Below are 6,000 nucleotides of genomic sequence, written 5' to 3' on the forward strand. Positions count from 1 at the left end.
AAATTAGCTGGGTGAGGTGGTGCATACTTGTAATCCCAGCTACTCAAAAGGCTGGGGCAGAAGAATTGCTTGAACAAGGGAGGCAGAGGTTGTAGTGAGCCAAAACTGCATCACTGTACTCCAGCCTGGGCAACAGAGTTAGACTTCGTCTTAAAAAAAAAAAAAAAAAAAAATTTCTTTCTCTGTTTGAGGTTTTCTACCTGTTTAATTATTATACACATATTTTCTTTCATAGTCCTTGAGCATATTTATAATGACTGCTTTACCATCTTTGACTTCAAATATGAACACTTGGTCATCTTGAAGATAGTTTGTTATTGACTATTTTTCTCTTGAATCTGGTCATATTTTCCTGTTTCTTCATGTGTCTAGTGATTTTTGGATTGGTTATTACATATTATGTATAATATGTTGACAAGACTCTGGATTCTGTTACGTTCCTCTGAAGATGGATCTTTGTTCTAGCAGGCAGTTAATTTGGTGGGACTCAATTTCCAAATCTGTCTTCCCTGCCATCAGCATCTGCTGAAACCTCTTCTCCGTTCTTTTAGCTCCCAGGTGCTGCTTTTTCCTTGCATCTCCTGAGCCTCCCCACACATATGAAGGAGTTGGGCAGATTTTAAATGAAGGTTTGGGGACTAATCTTTCTACATCTCCTCCCCTTCCAAGATTTTCTGCCTAAGTTTCTGGCTGCTCTACTAGTCCTGAGCCTGGTTATCCAAGATCTTCAGAGCCAGGCACAGACTGAGGAGTACCTTCAGGGGCAGTTCCTTCCTTTCAGATTGAGTTGATTTTTTCTTTCGCTTCCTTTCCAGTGCCTTTAAATAGTTGTTTAAAATATATAAACACATATATGTAATTTTAAAATCTACACTTCAATAATCTTTATCTGTAGGAGGTGTGAGTAATCTCTTATGTCATCACCAGCAGCTGAAATAATCAGTGTTGTTTTGATTCAGTATCTTACACTGGGTCAGTTTCTTTTATTCTTCATCCACCTTCCAGAGGTGTATCTTCATGCTGGCTGACTTTCCAAGTTGTCGTGAGATGGAACCAGCAGCTTTCAAAGCTACATGTTTCCATCTTGAAAACCAGAGAAAGGAAAAAGAGGTTATCACTAGCCAAACCAACAAACGTGGTCCTGGACTTCATTCCAATTAAATGAATTTTTAGAAAATATAACCACACGTGAACCAAGCACTGTGGCCAACAGAATGCTATGAGCTGACTGGCTTAGGTTTGGGTCACTGGTCATCTTCTCCCTCTAGCCCTATTCCTTGTTTCTCACCCCCTACAACCCCACTTACAGGTCCCTGTTGCTTTCGTAAGCCAGGGGAGTGATGCTGTTGAATACCCTTCCTCAAGGGCAGCACAGCCTTTTGTGGCTCCCAATTTTAAAGACATGGGTCAATTGCAATTCTCTGACTCTCACAAGCCTGAAGTCTTTTCTCCTCACTTCATATAGCCCTTAAAACTATAGTTCCCAGAAGAATCACTTGAACCCAGGAGGCGGAGATTGCAGTGAGCCGAGACTGAACCACTGCACTCCAGCCTGGCAACAGAGCGAGACTCCATCTCAAAAAACAAAACAAAACAAAAAAACAACTATGGTTCCCACTCCCCACTGGACACTTTGGCTTTAGCTCTCTTTCATATCTGGGTTTGAGTTTCTTTGTCATTTCTGGTATCTGGAGATTTCCTTTGCTTGCTTTGAAGCTTAATTAGGTAGTAATAAAAAAAAAAAAACTGGGAAAAAGGGGGCTTATATTTTATCCAGCATTTCTATATAGTTGAAGAAAAAAAAAGAATCTTCTCATATTAGCTAAATCCACCATCAGTAACTTTCCTTAGCCTTCAGGATATAGAATCAATTCTAATTTAAATACAGGGCCCTTCATGGTATTATTTACCCTCTTAGTTTCATGACCTGAATACCCTCAAATGCAGTCTTTTCTTTTGCCAAGGAAAGAACTATTTGTAATTCTCTGTTCATGCCATGCTGCTTCTTCTTTCTATGCCTTCTCTGATACTGTTTACTCTACACACAATATTATCTCCTCAAGGTAAGCATGGCCTCATACACAAATTTTAATCTAGTCAACTGATACTCATTCTAGAAGTCTTGTTTAGTTAAAACAAGGCTTCTTAAAAGTCTTTTCTGTCACTCCCTCCCCTATACCAACCAAGACACTCCCTCCCCTATACCAACCAAGACTAAGATGGTCCCTTCCTGGGGTCTTGTAACACTCTATACACACTTCTGACATGCAGATATCACTCTAATTGTTGACTTACTTTTCCCACTAGACTACACTCCTGAAAGAAATATGTCTTACATAATTGATTACTTCTAGTACTTCATTCTCTGTTTGACACATATTAGATATTTGACAAATATTTGTTGAATGAATGGAGAGACAGATTCTCTTTCCTTATTTTTTGAAATTAATAGAATTATTTTTTAGAGCAATTTTTCAGTTTACAGAAAAACTGAACAGCAAGTATAAAGTTCTCATATAACTGGCAAAACCTGGAAATAACCAAGACGTCCTTCAGTAGGTGGATGATATATAAACTGTGGTACATCAGACAATGGACAATTATTTCATAATAAAAAGAAATGAGCTGGCCTGTCACCCCATGTGCAGACCCCACCATTGGAGCCTGGTGCCCACACCATATCAAAGAAAAAGGGACTGAGTGCAGAAGAAAAGAGAGCCTGCATGATGGAAACATTTTTTGAAACAAAAGATGTATTTCAATTAAAAGACATGGAGAAGGCCAGGCACAGTGGCTCACCCTTGTAATCGTAGAACTTTAGAAGTCTGTTGCAGGACGACTGCTTGAGGCCAGGAGTTCAGGATAAATCTGGCCTCAAGACCCCATCTCTAAAAAAAAAAAAAAAAAAAAAAAAAAAAAAAGACATGGAGAAGACTGCTCCTAAAGAGAAAGGCATTACTACTGTGTCAGTAAAAGAAAAAAGTCCTTCAAAGTTTAGTTGATAATGATATGGTTGACTATGAGAGGACTGGAACTTCTAATTATTATCAGGCTTTTCCAAGTAAGATTCTTCATGCAAGGACATGTAAATTGGAGGTTCTGAAATCTCAGTTGTTTCAGGGAAGCCAAAAGTATGCAAACTTACAGAAAAGCATCAAAAAAGCTAAAATTGGCCAACATGAGATGAAGGAGTGAACCATGCTAGCTAAAGAGCATTCTTCACTTTGGGATCAAGGGGAACAGCTAAAGCCAGAAGTTGAAAAATGCAAATAATGTGACCCACAAATTGTTGAAGAAATACCTCAAGCAAATAAAGTAGTTGCTAACAGATGGACTGATGACATATTTGCAAAAAAATCTTGGGCCAAAAGAAAATTTGGGTTTGAAGAAAATAAAACTCATAAAAATTTTGGAATTCCAGAAGACTCTGATTAGATAGACTAAAATATATCATGGTGGTAAAGAATCTATGAGCTCTTAAATATGTAAATCTTAAAATATTATCCAACTAGGCTGGGCACAGTGGCTCACGCCTATAATCCCAGCACTTTGGGAGGCCGAGGCAGGCAGATCACTTGAGGTCAGGAGTTTGAGCCCAGTCTGGCCAACATGGTGAAACCCCATCTCTACTAAAAATACAAAAATTAGCTGGGTACGGTGGCACATGCCTGTAGTTCTGAGGCAAGAGACTCACTTGAACCTGGGAGGTAGAGGCTGCAGTGAGCTGAGATCACGCCACTGTACTCCAGCCTGGGCGACAGAGCGAGACTGTCTCAAAAGAAATTTAAAAATTAAAAAAAATTATCCAACTAAATGTTCTGAATTATCTTTAACCTATAACAGTGTTTATCATTTTATTAAAGTATAAAATACAAAAAAGAGAAAAATAAACCATCAAGCCATGAAAAGATATAAAGAAATCTTAAAAGTATATTCCTTATGTAGTCATTTTCATTTTAAGATTTTTAAAAATTATTTGTCAGACATATCCTACCTGACTAAATGTGTAGTCTTTAGTGAAGGAGGCCAATCTGAAAAGGCTACATACATACTACGGAATTCCAACTATATAATATTCTAGAAAAGGCAATAGTAAAAACATCAGTGGCTGCTAGGGGTTGGAGGGATGAACAGGTGGAGCACTGAGGATTTTTACGGCAGTGAAACTACTCTGTTTGATAGTATAATGGTAGATACATACCATTATATACTTGTCAAAACCCAAAAAATGTACATTAAGTTTAAACCCTAATGTAAACTGTGGACTTCAGGTGATAATGATCTGTCAATGTAGGTTTGTCAACTGTAACATATGTACCACTCTGGAGAGGGATGCTGATAGTGGGGGAGGCTGTACATGTGTGGGGCAGAAGGGTATAATGACAATGTTCTGCTCGATTTTGCCATAAATTTTAAATTGCTCTAAAACATAAAAGTATATTTTAAAAAACTACGAAAGAGCTACAAATACATGTCAAGAAGAAAAAGCACAGAAAAACAAACCAAAAAACCCCCAAACCCAAGAAGTAGAAGGAAAGGAATCATAAAGATAGAAACTAATAAAATAGGAAATAAAATAAAAATCAACAAAACTAAAACTGTTTCTTTGAAAAGTTCTAAGAAGAAATCGAAAGGTGAATATTTTCTATACCTAAAAACTATGGAAGGAAAAAGTATCAGGGAGACAGGCATGGTCAATAGTATATAATGCCATAACAAAGTAAAGTACAATTAATATTGAAAACTGTCTGGCGTGGTGGTTCTCATCTGTAATCTCAACACTTTGGGAGGCTAAGGCAGGAAGATTGCTTGAGGCCACACTTTGAGACCATCCTAGGCAATATAGCAAGATCCTATTTCTGAAAAACAAAAGAAAACTGCCTGATCTGACAATAAGGAGATAATTGATAACTTAAGCAAGAATAATTTAAGTGGAATGGAATGAAGTAGAACAACTTTCCAAAAAGAAAAAATATCCTGGCTATGTTGACATGAATGCTGACATTATATATCTGCAAGAAGCTAGATTTGATTTATCTTAACCTTTGCACAGTGCCTCACATGTCGCTGCTTGCAACACTATTTGCTGAATTAATTCAGCTGGACAGAAAAGAAATGACCATACATAAAGGGCTTTAAATGCTTGACATGAGACTTAAATGAAGAAGTTTTAAGATTTCTAGGCTGGGTACGGTGGCTTACACCTGTAATCCCAGCACTTTGGGAGGCCAAGGCGGGTGGATCATGAGGTCAGGAGTTCAAGACCAGCCATGGTGAAACCCCATCTATACTAAAAATACAAAAATTAGCTGGGCATGGTGGCGGGTGCCTATAATCCCAGCTACTCGGGAGGCTGAGGTTGCAGTTAACTGAGATCATGCCATTGTACTCCAGCCTGGGTGATAGAGCGATACTCTGTCTCAAAAAAAAAAAAAAAGATTTCTAAACAGATACACAGTCTGATAAATCTGATGTTTAAAGAAGATTAATCTGAATGGTAGCTTAAGACTTTTAAAGGGAATACTGAGGAAAGGGGAATTAGTTAGGAAGTTGTTGCAGCAATTTAGTCCCCTTCTGGATTAGGACAGGCCAACAGCAGTAAAGATAAAGGGTGAAATTTGAGAGACATTATGAAAATAAACTTCCTAGGATTTGTCAACAAATGGATATGGAAGTCAGAAGAAAAAGATGTTAAAGGTTTGAAAGACTGAAAAAATTAAGATAATGAAGAATGAAGGTCAGTGGTGACACACAAAGGCATTTTAACTAAATGCAACCTCAACTGATCTATTTCTATGGTTTAAGAAATTCAGGTATTTGGCCGGGCGCGGTGGCTCACGCCTGTAATCCCAGCACTTTGGGAGTCCGAGGCGGGTGGATCACAAGGTCAAGAGTTCGAGACCATCCTGGTCAACATGGTGAAACCCTGTCTCTACTAAAAATACAAAAAATTAGCTGGGCATGGTGGCGCGTGCCTGTAATCCCAGCTACTCAGGAGTC

The 6,000-nt window shown here is 38.3% G+C and overlaps 1 protein-coding gene and 1 pseudogene across 1 annotated transcript in view; one reads left to right on the top strand and one right to left on the bottom strand.

The window, feature by feature from the left end:
• The window catches only part of DIPK1A (divergent protein kinase domain 1A), a 121,780-nt gene that overhangs the window by 75,648 nt on the left and 40,132 nt on the right, over positions 1–6,000 (bottom strand). The gene's annotated exons all lie outside the window — the stretch shown is intronic.
• On the top strand, positions 2,832–3,444 carry LOC116529968 (annotated as a pseudogene).

Source organism: Sapajus apella, unplaced genomic scaffold (assembly GCF_009761245.1).
Source record: "Sapajus apella isolate SASKATOON/1434 unplaced genomic scaffold, GSC_monkey_1.0 scaffold64, whole genome shotgun sequence".
Lineage (NCBI taxonomy): Eukaryota > Metazoa > Chordata > Mammalia > Primates > Cebidae > Sapajus > Sapajus apella.